Source organism: Rhineura floridana, chromosome 10 (genome assembly GCF_030035675.1).
Source record: "Rhineura floridana isolate rRhiFlo1 chromosome 10, rRhiFlo1.hap2, whole genome shotgun sequence".
NCBI lineage: Eukaryota > Metazoa > Chordata > Lepidosauria > Squamata > Rhineuridae > Rhineura > Rhineura floridana.
In genome coordinates, this window is record NC_084489.1 from 4705203 (window position 1) to 4718564 (window position 13362).

Sequence of the window (13362 nt, forward strand, 5' to 3'; positions counted from 1 at the left end):
GCCTGCCTGTCTGGAGCCTGCCTGCCTGGGGTCTGCCTGCCTGCCTGGGGTCTGCCTGCCTGCCTGCCTGCCTGGGGCCTGTCTGCGGTCTGCCTGCCTGCCTGCCTGGGGTCTGCCTGCGTGCCTGGGGTCTGCCTGGGGCCTGCCTGGGGCCTGCCTGCCTGCCTGCGGTCTGCCTGGGGCCTGCCTGCCTGCCTGTCTGGAGCCTGCCTGCCTAGGGCCTGCCTGGGGCCTGCCTGCGGTCTGCCTGGGGCTTGCCTGCCTGCCTGGGGCCTGCCTGGGGCCTGCCTGTCTGGAGCCTGCCTGCCTGGGGTCTGCCTGCCTGCCTGGGGTCTACCTGCCTGGGGCCGGCCGGCCTGCCTGGGGCCTGCCTGCCTGCCTGCCTGGGGTCTGCATGGGGCCTGCCTGCGGTCTGCCTGGGGCCTGCCTGCCTGCCTGCTTGGGGTCTGCCTACCTGGTGTCTGCCTGCCTGGGCCCTGCCTGCCTGCCTGCCTGCCTGGGGTCTGTCTGTCTGCCTGCCTGGGGTCTGCCTGCCTGGGGCCTGCCTGCCTGCCTGCTTGGGGTCTGCCTGCCTGGGGTCTGCCTGCCTAGGGCCTGCCTACCTGGGGTCTGCCTGCCTGCCTAGGGCCTGCCTACCTGGGGTCTGCCTGCCTGCCTGCCTGGGGTCTGCCTGCCTGCCTGCCTAGGGCCTGCCTGCCTGCCTGCCTGGGGCCTGCCTGCCTGCCTAGGGCCTGCCTACCTGGGGCGGGCCTGCCTGCCTGCCTGCCTGGGGTCTGTCTGCGGTCTGCCTGCCTGGGACCTGCCTGCCTGGGGTCTACCTGCCTGGGGCCTGCCTGCCTGCCTGGGGTCTGCCTGGGGCCTGCCTGCCTGCCTGCGGTCTGCCTGGGGCCTGCCTGCCTGCCTGCCTGGAGCCTGCCTGCCTGGGGTCTGCCTGCCTGCCTGGGGTCTGCCTGGGGCCTGCCTGTCTGCCTGCGGTCTGCCTGCCTGCCTGGGGTCTGCCTGCCTGCCTGGGGTCTGCCTGCCTGCCTGCCTAGGGCCTGCCTGCCTGGGGTCTGCCTGCCTGCCTGGGGTCTGCCTGCCTGCCTGCCTGCCTGGAGTCTGCCTGCCTGCCTGGGGTCTGCCTGGGGCCTGCCTGCCTGCCTGCGGTCTGCCTGGGGCCTGCCTGCCTGCCTGCCTGGAGCCTGCCTGCCTGGGGTCTGCCTGCCTGCCTGCCTGGGGTCTGCCTGCCCACCTGCCTGCCTGCCTGGGGCCTGTCTGCGGTCTGCCTGCCTGCCTGCCTGGGGTCTACCTGCCTGGGGTCTGCCTGCCTGCCTGGGGCCTGCCTGGGGTCTGCCTGCCTGCCTGGGGCCTGCCTGCCTGCCTGCGGTCTGCCTGGGGCCTGCCTGCCTGCCTGTCTGGAGCCTGCCTGCGGTCTGCCTGCCTGCCTGGGGTCTGCCTGGGGCCTGCCTGTCTGCCTGCCTGCCTGGGGCCTGCCTGCCTGCCTGCCTAGGGCCTGCCTGCCTGGGGTCTGCCTGCCTGCCTGGGGTCTGCCTGCCTGCCTGCCTGCCTGGGGTCTGCTTGCCTGCCTGGGGTCTGCCTGCCTGCCTGGGGTCTGCCTGCCTGCCTGGGGTCTGCCTGCCTGCCTGCCTGGGGTCTGCCTGGGGCCTGCCTGCCTGTCTGCGGTCTGCCTGGGGCCTGCCTGCCTGCCTGCCTGCCTGGAGCCTGCCTGCCTGTCTGGAGCCTGCCTGCCTGGGGTCTGCCTGCCTGCCTGGGGTCTGCCTGCCTGCCTGGGGCCTGCCTGCCTGCCTGCCTGGGGCCTGTCTGCGGTCTGCCTGCCTGCCTGCCTGGGGCCTGCCTGCCTGGGGTCTACCTGCCTGGGGTCGGCCTGCCTGCCTGGGGTCGGCCTGGAGCCTGCCTGCCTGCCTGGGGCCTGCCTGCCTGCCTGCCTGCCTGCCTGGGGTCTGCCTGCCTGCCTGCCTGTCTGGAGCCTGCCTGCCTAGGGCCTGCCTGCCTGCCTGGGGTCTGCCTGGGGCCTGCCTGCGGTCTGCCTGGGGCCTGCCTGGGGCCTGCCTGCGGTCTGCCTGGGGCTTGCCGGCTTGCCTGCCTGCCTGGGGCCTGCCTGCCTGCCTGTCTGGAGCCTGCCTGCCTGGGGTCTGCCTGCCTGCCTGCCTGGGGTCTGCCTGCCTGCCTGGGGCCTGTCTGCGGTCTGCCTGCCTGCCTGTCTGGGGCCTGCCTGCCTGGGGTCTACCTGCCTGGGGCCTGCCTGCCTGCCTGCCTGGGGTCTGCCTGCCTGCCTGGGGTCTGCCTGGGGCCTGCCTGGGGCCTGCCTGCCTGCCTGCGGTCTGCCTGGGGCCTGCCTGCCTGCCTGTCTGGAGCCTGCCTGCCTGGGGTCTGCCTGCCTGCCTGCCTGGGGTCTGCCTGCCTGCCTGGGGCCTGTCTGCGGTCTGCCTGCCTGCCTGTCTGGGGCCTGCCTGCCTGGGGTCTACCTGCCTGGGGCCTGCCTGCCTGCCTGGGGTCTGCCTGCCTGCCTGGGGTCTGCCTGGGGCCTGCCTGCCTGCCTGCGGTCTGCCTGGGGCCTGCCTGCCTGCCTGTCTGGAGCCTGCCTGCCTGCCTGCCTGGGGTCTGCCTGGGGCCTGCCTGGGGCCTGCCTGCGGTCTGCCTGGGGCTTGCCTGCCTGCCTGGGGCCTGCCTGGAGCCTGCCTGCCTGCCTGCGGTCTGCCTGGGGCCTGCCTGCCTGTCTGGAGCCTGCCTGCCTGGGGTCTGCCTGCCTGCCTGGGGTCTGCCTGCCTGCCTGCCTGGGGTCTGCCTGCCTACCTGGGGCCTGCCTGCCTGCCTGCCTGCGTGGGGCCTGTCTGCGGTCTGCCTGCCTGCCTGCCTGGGGCCTGCCTGCCTGGGGTCTACCTGCCTGGGGCCTGCCTGCCTGCGTGGGGCCTGCCTGCCTGCCTGCCTGGGGTCTGCCTGCCTGCCTGGGGTCTGCCTGGGGTCTGCCTGGGGCCTGCCTGCGGTCTGCCTGGGGCCTGCCTGCCTGTCTGTCTGGAGCCTGCCTGGGGCCTGCCTGCCTGCCTGCGGTCTGCCTGGGGCCTGCCTGCCTGTCTGTCTGGAGCCTGCCTGCCTGGGGCCTGCCTGCCTGTCTGTCTGGAGCTTGCCTGGGGCCTGCCTGCCTGCCTGCGGTCTGCCTGGGGCCTGCCCGCCTGTCTGTCTGGAGCCTGCCTGCCTGGGGCCTGCTAGCCTGGGGCCTGCCTGCCTGCCTGGGGCCTGCCTGCCTGCCTGCCTGCCTGGGGCCTGTCTGCGGTCTGCCTGCCTGCCTGCCTGGGGCCTGCCTGCCTGCCTGGGGCCTGCCTGCCTGCCTGCCTGGGGTCTGCCTGCCTGCCTGCCTGGGGCCTGCCTGCCTGCCTGCGGTCTGCCTGGGGCCTGCCTGCCTGCCTGCGGTCTGCCTGGGGCCTGCCTGCCTGTCTGTCTGGAGCCTGCCTGGGGCCTGCCTGCCTGCGGTCTGCCTGGGGCCTGCCTGCCTGTCTGTCTGGAGCCTGCCTGCCTGGGGCCTGCCTGCCTGCCTGGGGCCTGCCTGCCTGCCTGGGGCCTGCCTGCCTGCGGTCTGCCTGGGGCCTGCCTGCCTGCCTGCCTGGGGCCTGCCTGCCTGGGGCCTGCCTGCCTGCCTGGGGTCTGCCTGCCTGGGGCCTGCCTGGGGCCTGCCTGCCTGCCTGGGGTCTGCCTGGGGCTTGCCTGCCTGCCTGCCTGGGGCTTGCCTGCCTAGGGTCTGCCTGCCTGCCCCCCCCTCTCTCTCTCTCTCTCTCTCTCTCTCTCTCTCACTCACTCACTCACACTGCCCAAAGAGCCTACGAACCGGCCTCCAACCTGATCCTCATGAAAAGCGGCCTTCTCATCCCGAGCTGATTCAAACGATGAGGTGCTCTAGCAGCCGCGATGGAGACTGCAGGGCACCGCCTCAACTCCTCCTCCTGTCTCTCCAGAAAGGGCGGGAAGGCGGCCAGCCACAGCCTTCACGCATGCGTGTGTCAATCACACATGCGTGCCTGAGGGGGCCAATGAAAAGCCGGAGATCCACCAGTTTAAATGAAGTATTGCTGGAGGCCGGAGACGGCCCCCTTTTGCTGGAGACTCCGGCAGAAAACCGGAGACCTGGCAACCCTACCAGCATCTTAGTTTAGTCTGTTTTGGAATGTGCAAATAATTAATCCTCGAGTATTTCTACATAGTGCCACCATGATCTTATGAAGATAATCCATGGTGCCACACAACTATCTCCTCCAAACCCTTCTTGCACGGCCATCATCTTTTGATCCCTTTGATGATTACGGGGTATAATTAAGTATGCCCAGGATATTATAAAGCCACAAGAGTGGCTGTATACTATAGCCAGCATGGATTTTTCACATTCTGCAATGTTAAATTGAAAATACCCCACATACCTTTTTGATGCTTCCCATAAGCTCATTTCAAAACAAAACCTTACAAAATCTATAGTCCTGAACTCAGAAATGCTTGCTTAACAGCCTTCTCAATTTTCATGGTGATAAACAAAACAGAAAGAATTGAGAGTTCAAACTCTAAAGAGAGAAAAAAACCCAGAGCCCTTTTGGACTTTTTCCTCTCAGAGTTCTCATAATCTGTTGAAATTCATTAAATATCAGCCATGTTCACAAAGTACATGTAATCCTGTTACTGACCTTGCCCCATATCCTGACCTTCATCTACTGCAGTTTAAAAGTTAAAAAAAATGCCTGGCTGATATTTAATAAATTTAGGAAATTTTACATTGAACTGAATGATAATGTCGGACATGCTTAGTAAGAACCAACTGTTAGTGTTCTAAAAGCCAGCCTCACAGCTGCTGGGCTTGCCTAATCGGGGCCACACCCACACCAGAGCTTTATTTCACTTGAGACAGTCATGGTTTCCCTCAGAGAATCCTAGGAAGTGTAGTTTGTGAAGGGTGCTGAGAGGAGACTCCTGTTCTCCTGACAGAGTTCCAGTGGCCAGAGTGGTTTAACAGTCAGCTGCTCTGATTGAAGCTCTTTGAGGGGAACAGGGCCTCTCCTAGCAACTCTCAGCGCCCTTCACTAATTACACTTCCCAGGATTCTTTGAGAGAAGCCATAATTGTCCAAAGTGAAATAAAGGTCTGGTGTGGATGTGGCCATGGACAGCTTTGGTTTAAATTTGGGTGGGAGGCTACACGTGCCTGCTGTAGAAAAAAAAAGTGGGGGAAACCCTGACAAGCAATGATACTGTTCACAATGTTTTCCTTTTGGAAAGGGGCTTCCCCTCTGCCCAGTGCTCACGCACCCAATCTCCTCCCCTCCTCCTCCCCTCCCTGCCCCTCCCTGGGGTCAGTGTTGGACTACAACCTGGGAGACCAGGGTTTGAATCCCCACACAGCCATGAAGCTCACTGGGTGACCTTGGGCCAGTCACTGCCTCTCAGCCTCGGAGGAAGGCAATGGTAAAACCATCTCTGAATACCGTTTACCATGAAAACCATATTCATAGAGATGCCATAAGTCGGGATCAACTTGAAGGCAGTCTGTTTCCATTTTCATACATGATTGCACAGAAATAAATCCCATTGAACTCAAAAAGTATGCAACTGATCAAACCCACCCTCCCTTCTCCTCCCTCCTAGCCCCTCCCTCTTGCCCCTTCCTTCCCCTCCCCCTCCTCCTCCCCATGGTCAGATTTACCTATCTTAAGCATGATTGCACAGGAGTAAACACCAATGAATTCAATAAGCATGTACATGATCAAACCTGCCCTCCCCTTCCCCTTCCATTTCCTCTCCCCCTCCAATCCCCTCCTTCCCTCTCCTCCTCCTTCCACTTCCCTCTCCCCTCCTTCCTCCTTCCCTTTCCTCTCCCCTCCCCCTGCTCCTCCCCCATGGTCAGTTTTACCTATCCTAACCATAATATCTGAGTAAATCCCTTTGAACTCAATAAGCATGCAAGTGAGCAGACCTGCCTTTTCCCTCCTTCCTCTCTCCTCTCCCTTTCTCCTCCCTTCCCCTCTTCCTTCTTCCTCCTTCTCTGCCTACTCCAGCCATCCCTCTTTCCCCCCCCTGGTTAGTTTTATCCTAAGCATGATTGCATGGGAGTAAATCCCACTGAACTCAATAAACATGCAAATGATCAAACCTACCCTTCTCCTCCCCTCCCCCTCCTGCCTGCTCCTATCCCCCTCCTCCCCTCTGCCCTCCCTCCCCCACCGCAGCCTCCTCCCTCCCCATCCCCTGTGGTCAGTTTCACCTACCCTAAGCATGATTGTAGGGGAATAAATCCCACTGAACTCATTAAGCATGCAAATGATCAATCCATTGTCAGCAAGCTTGCACAGGATCCCATTTCTTACCTCCCAGATTAAAAAGCAGAGAAATTCACTAATAGGCAAAAAAACCCTTGCTGTTTAAGAACATACCTATAGCCTACAGATATTTCTATCAAACTTTAAAAAGCAGGGAAATTGGGCAGCTATAGTGAATGCACCAGGAGAGCAAGAGACCTGACCTCCTCTCTGAGATATTTTACTGCCCTACAAATTTGTCAAAATGCAAACACAATTTGGGTTGGTCTTTCTCAGTCCATTCCACTTGCTGTGTAGCTTGGAAGAATTTGGTAACATGTGCCTCTGAGCATATGGTATGTGGTGGCAACACCTGCAATCAGCCCAAATAATAGAAACAAGACGTGCTGTGCTGATCTTGTTTTAGCAGGGTGGAAGCAACATTATTAAGACAGTTGATATAGTTCAGATGGTCACTTTAAATATGTCTGATTTACTTTGCAATTTTAGTGACGTTTCCTATAGAAAATCATTTTCTTTTGCTTCTATTTCTGTGAATATGTGAAGTACAGCAACACTTTGCAAACTTTACACCAAAATAACTCTGACTATTCTGCAGAATAGTCTCCAGTGGACCTCAGGAGTGTCTCAATTTGCACAAGATAGAACAGTGGGAGGTGAAATATATTCTAGCAAAATTCTAGGTGTGCTCTATGTTTTTAATTGACCGTGCCCACCTTGCCTTAAATGAAGGGGCTTAAACATAGCAGGCTGAAAACATGCATCTGGGACAGGCTACGTTTGTTTTTTCCAACAGCTAGAGTCATTCCTGAAGTAGCAATGCATTGTAATCAGTCTGATTTTACATCAAACTGCAGTTTCAGATTCAACTGTTAATGCACCCAAAATAGAAATAGAACATAACCTCCAGTTTGAAACACAAAAGGCTGTCTTCACCATCATATGACATTGATCAATAAAAAGCCTTTGAAATTAATAAAATAAATTTGACACAGATTTCTAGGATGAATAATGAGGAAAATAACTTCTTCTATATTAGATTCTCTGTAGAAACATTAGTAACACAGGAATGAAGCAAAATAAGAACACCAACAAACATACAAAAATATAATTCTCCATCTATGGCGATGGCAGGTATTGTCACCGCTCACCAACTAGAGCTGCCCAATTTCCCTGCTTTTTAAAGTTTGGTAGAAATATCTGTGGGCTATAGGTACATTCTTAAACCACAAGGTTTTTTCCTTATTAGTGAATATTGTTACTAAGTTGTGCCAAACATTTATCCATTTCAATTTTAGGACCATAAATAGGGCCAGGGATAAAATATTTCCCCAAATGCCTATTATCGCATTTTTAGATTGTTTGCTGCTACTGCGTTCCTTCTCTTCACTGCTTCAGCACCATTTTTCTTCTTGGTTAGTGATTGTCACAGTCGTTTAATTTGTATACCACAAATACATTTGTGCTCAAAGTGGTTAACAGAAAACACAATTTAAATTTCATAATGCAATACCCATAATAAAATTATAATATCACTGTAACATCACGCTTTTGATTGTACAATGATTAATAGTTTATTTAAAGTATATAAAAATGTAAGAATACTTACCAATAGGTTATGAATATACTTCATAGAAACAGAAGCAAAAGAAAGCAAACCTAAATCAAATATCAAACTTAAATCAAAGATGTGCTGTGAGGCTGATCAGGCACAAGTAAAACATCAGGGCTATCCATGGCTACTAGCCATGATGGCTGTGCTGTGCCACCCTAGTCAGAGGCAGCATGCTTCTGAAAACCAGTTGCCGGAAGCCTCAGGAGGGGAGAGTGTTCTTGCACTTGGATCCTGCTTGCGGGTTTCCCCCAGGCACCTGGTTGGCCACTGTGAGAACAGGATGCTGGACTAGATGGGCCACTGGCCTGATCCAGCAGGCTCTTCTTATGTTCTTATCATAACTGGGCCTACTGTGTGGTGGTGAGGGCGGCGAAGAAGGCCCACTTCTCTGCCTCCATTGCATCCTCAAGTAGCCGTCTGGTAGAGCTTTTCCATATTGTCAGGAGTCTGTTGACATCAACTCCAGGAAATGGAGTTTTAGACCCTTCGGAGGCCCACTGTGAATTGTTTGCAAGGGACTTTGAGGGTAAAGTTGCTCGCCTCCATAGCAGTCTTGATGCCCCCTCAACATCTACTATAGTCCCCAGTGAGGTGTCCAGTGCAAAGTCTGCTGCAACTTCTTGGGAACGGTTTCAGTTGATGCGGCCTGATGACGTAGACAGGGTGCTTGTGATGATGCGGCCAGCCATGTGTCCTCTCAACCCTTGCCCTTCTTGGCTTATTAAAGCTTGCCAAGGAGGTTCGACCGAGTGGATTCAGAGTGTGGTCAATGCATCATTGCAGGAGGGAGTGGTTCCAGGTGCCTTGAAGGAGGCGGTGATCCAACCACTCCTGAAAAAGCCCACCCTGGACCCATTGTTTTATGACACCTACCAACCGGTTGGAAATACCCCCTTTTTAGGGAAGGTGATTGAGAGGGTTGTGGTGCAGCAATTGCAAGTACTCTTGGATGAAACAGATAATCTTGACCCATCCCAGTCTGGATTCGGGCCTGGTTATGGGACTGAATCGGCCTTGGTCACCCTGATGGATGACCTTTATCGAGAGGCATTATATGGGTTTAGTATGGTTTGATAGGTACATCTATTAAACTTGTGACGTCCTTCCCTGGTTCTCCCTGTCAGGTTCCCACCTGCTTGTGGCTACTGCCTTTCACTAGGCACCACCAGGGATACCACCAGTCCGGACTGTCCTTTATATGGTTTCTCACTCCACTCTAGCACAGATCTCACTAGATCCCCCTACTAGGCAGCACCACCAGTCACGTCCTATAACCAATACTCCCAGAGACTTTGCCTGAGTCTCTCTCTAGCTGGTTACTTTTGTGACTGCATGCTTATGCTGTTCCCAACCCCCTTGTATCTTTATAGAGAACGCATACAACTCTGGGTTGCTCTGGATACTTGAATTGTTATTATTCCTCCCTTCACCGCTGCCACCATTAGATACTGTTTCTGTTCAGCCTTGGTAATTACCTTGCCCTCCCTTCTGGTATGTATATCCCCCAGCCAAGGATCAGGCCTTTGGTTAAACCAAATAAGTATCTATTAAATATCAGAAATAACAAGATTAGTTTTAGAATGTTTCACAAGCATATGGTTTCATCTATTCCTGTTTTGTACTTGACTTATTATTAATCAGAACTCCAACTCCCTCTTTCTCCACACTCCCAACATCCACCACCAAACACCTTCTTCTCCACCCTACTAACATCCATCCACCCAGATTCAACTGTCATTCTTCCATTTATACTCCCAGCCATCCAAATGCTCAGCCAATCATCCAGCATTCTACTGCTCATGTACTCCCCCCTCCTCTTTCACTCCACTTACCATATGTCTTCTATATAAACAGCACTTACCATATTTACACTATAACAGGGGGAGTGAGACCCTGTTATTCTTACTTGATCTCTCAGCGGCTTTTTGACCATGGTATCCATCTAGGCCAACTTGGTGAGATGGGTATTGGAGGAACTGTTTTACAGTGGTTCCGATCCTATCTCCAAGGTCACTCTCAGAGAATAGCATTGGGTGACTGTCTTTTGGCCCCCTGGCAGTTGTGCTGTGGGGTGCCGCAGGGTACCATCTTGTCTCCCATGCTGTTAAACATCTATATGAAGCCCTTGGGAGCAGTCATCAGGAGATTTGGGGCAAGGTGTCAGCAGTATGCTGACGATACCCAGCTCTATTTCTCCATAGCATCTGAATCAGGAGAGGCTGTGCAAGCCCTGGACAGGAGCTTGGACTCGGTGGTGGGCTGGATGAGGGCCAATAAACTGAATCTGAATCCTAGCAAGATGGAGGCACTGTGGGTTGGTGGTTCCTGAGTTCGGATAATTGGTCAGTTGCCTGCTTTGGATGGGGTTGTACTCCCTCTGAAAGAGCAGGTCCATAGTCTGGGGGTCCTCCTGGACCATCTTTGTCGCTAGAGGCCCAGGTGACCTCTGTGCCTAGGAGTGCCTTTTACCAGCTTCGGCTGATAAGACAGCTGTGGCCATTTCTGGACCGGGATAGCCTGACCACTGTTGTCCATGCACTGGTAACCTCTAGACTAGATTACTGTAATGTGCTCTATGTGGGGCTCCCCTTGAGGTTGGTCTGGAAGCTGCAGCTAGTGCAAAATGCAGCGGCAAGACTGCTCACTGGGGCAGGGTATTGCCAACTTGTCACCCTGCTGCTGAAAGAACTGCATTGGCTGCCCATTTGCTACCAGGCCAAGTTCAAGGTTCTAGTTTTGGTATACAAAGCCCTATACAGCTTGGGACCAGGATACCTGAAAGACTATCTTACCACTTATATACCCTGCAGATACCATCTTATCAGGAGGTTCGTTCTGTACAATATAGGAAATGGACTTTTAGTATGGCGGCACCTACCCTGTGGAATTCCCTCCCCTTAAATATTAGGCAGGCACCATCTGTGTTATCTTTTTGGTGCCTTTTGAAGACTTTCCTCTTTCAACAAGCCTTTTAAGTTGAGACCTATCCCAGTCTGTGTCTGTGTTAGAATTGCTTTTAATGTCTTTCAATATTTTAACCCTTTTTTAAAAAGATGTTTTTAAAGGTTTTTTTAAAAAAAGTTTTTAACGTTGTTTTGTTTTGATGTATTTTAAGGTCTTTTTATGATGTTTTAATGTGTTTTTAGTGTTTCTGTTTGCCGCCCTGGGCTCCTGCTGGTAGGAAGGGCGGGGTATAAATAAAATAAAATAAATAAATATAAGTGAATATCTGTACTACATCAGCTGTCTTGTTGCTTCCTGCGTGCTAAAACAAGACCAGCACAGCACATGTCTTGTTTGTTATTGGATCTGATTGCAGGTGTTTCTAGCACTCACCATATGCTCAGAGGCACGTCACCAAATTCTTCCAAGCTACACAGCAATTGGGCTGGATTGTGAAAGACCAACCCAAATTGTTTGCATTTTGACAAATTTGTAGGGCAGTCCAATTATCTCAGAGAGGAGGTCAGGTCTCCTGCTGCCCTGGTACATTCACTATAGCCACCAAATTTCCCTGCTTTTTGAAGTTTGATAGAAATATATGTTCGCTGTAGGTATGTCCTTAAACCACAAGGAGCTTTTTTTGTTGAATTTCCATGCTTTCTCTAACAGTAGTGGAGTTCCTCTGCAAGTTTTCTGAGAATGGTGTGTGTGATGATTGGCATGCTTATTGAGTTCCATGGGATTTCCTACCATGTTTAGGATCCAATCATGTTTAGGACTACAGCTTTAGTTTTCACCAAAAATATTTTCTTAACATGATATGCAAATCTGTGTCTCTGTCCTGCTTACTTTTTCTGTTATAATGTAGAAACTGCTGTATCTGCAATACCAGGAATCATTAAAATGGTCTCATAGTTTGATATGGCAGAAACAACAGCCAATTCCAGATCTAGGGTTTCCATTTTTCCTTATTTTTATTTCTTTTTTAAAAAAAGACTGGGGTGGTTTTTTTTGCACTCAGTCCAAATGAAGCAGAAATCTTGTTATACAACTTCTTGGTGCAAGGTGCTGTTCAATCAGTAATGGACTCTGCAGCAGAAATGGGCATCTCTGTTCCCTGACGTTAATGAAAGTCAACCCATCTTTCTTTCCCACAACCCCTAAATCTCCACTCTGCAGTACAGGAGTACAATTAGGAAATGTGCCCTACCACCAACTAAGGCAGACACACCCAAGCAAACATTTTCCCCCTGAGGTGCAAAAAAGTTAAAACACCGCAAATGCAGCAAAGTAGCCAGGGAGGGCAGTGGAGGCAGCTTCCTGTGCCAAGTGCAAACACAGTACAGTTGCCATATTCCAGTTCCACAAATCCAGGCAGGCTAATTTGCAAATTAAATAAATTATGTGCTAATCATGCAAATTATGGATATTAAAGAGTTGCACTATCCAGTTGGTTTGTTTTTGTGCCTAGTAATTACTACCAAAAACTGAGGGAGAATCTGAAGAATCTTTTTTTTTTATTTACAATTTCATCCTTGAATGCCTAGACTCTAGTTTCCAACACCATGGAATATTTGTTTGTTTATTAAGGGGATTTATATCCTGCCTTTCCACTATTACAAACAGAGCTCAAGCCAGATTATAAACATAATAAAAACAATAAAAATACACAATCAATATAAAAACATAATAAAAAAACACAAAATAGAAATAAACATAAAGCAAGTCAGTGCAGGAGTATCAAAATCGGGATAAAACAAAAAGCCAGCAAAACGTCAATTAAATGCAATATTGTGACCAAGAAGTTGTCTGTACCAATAATTAGGAATTGTGAAATGAACACACCACTACCACCTGTAACACAGATAGAAATCAAGCTGAAGCTAAGGAGAGTCAGGTCTGGTCAGTGCCTGGATGGGAGACCGCCTGGGCACCATATGTAAGCCGCCTTGGGTTTCAATCATGAAAAGAAAGGCCGGGTAGAAATGTAATAAATAAAATAATATATATATATATATATATATAATAAGATTTCAATATTATCAGTTCAGTCAATCATCTTATCTAAAGACAGTAGTGTCCAGAGCTTGGAAGTAACTCGTTAAAAATAACGAGTTACTTGTAATTCACTACATTTTTGCATAACGAGAGGGTAATTTCGTTACATTTGCTTGTAACAGAACGAGTGGTAACTTAATTACTTTTCAGCTGTAACTGTAACGTTTCCAACGTTCCATTTACCGGTACTTGGGGGGAGGGGAAGTCTGCTCCTGTGATTGGTGGCCGAAAGAATGTGCCTCACACGTGGAGAGCCAGACTACAGAAGCAGAATGGAGGTGAAGAACTGAGGTGAGTGGTGATGGTGTGTGCGCGTGTGCATGCGTGCGCCTCCACTGCTTGTCCTGCCGCCCCTTCCTGCCTGCCTCCTCCTCTCCTCTCGTGCCTATCGCTGGCTGCCTCTCCCCTCCCTGCTTGTCACTACCTCTCCCCCACGCCTGTCGTTCCCTCTCCCCTC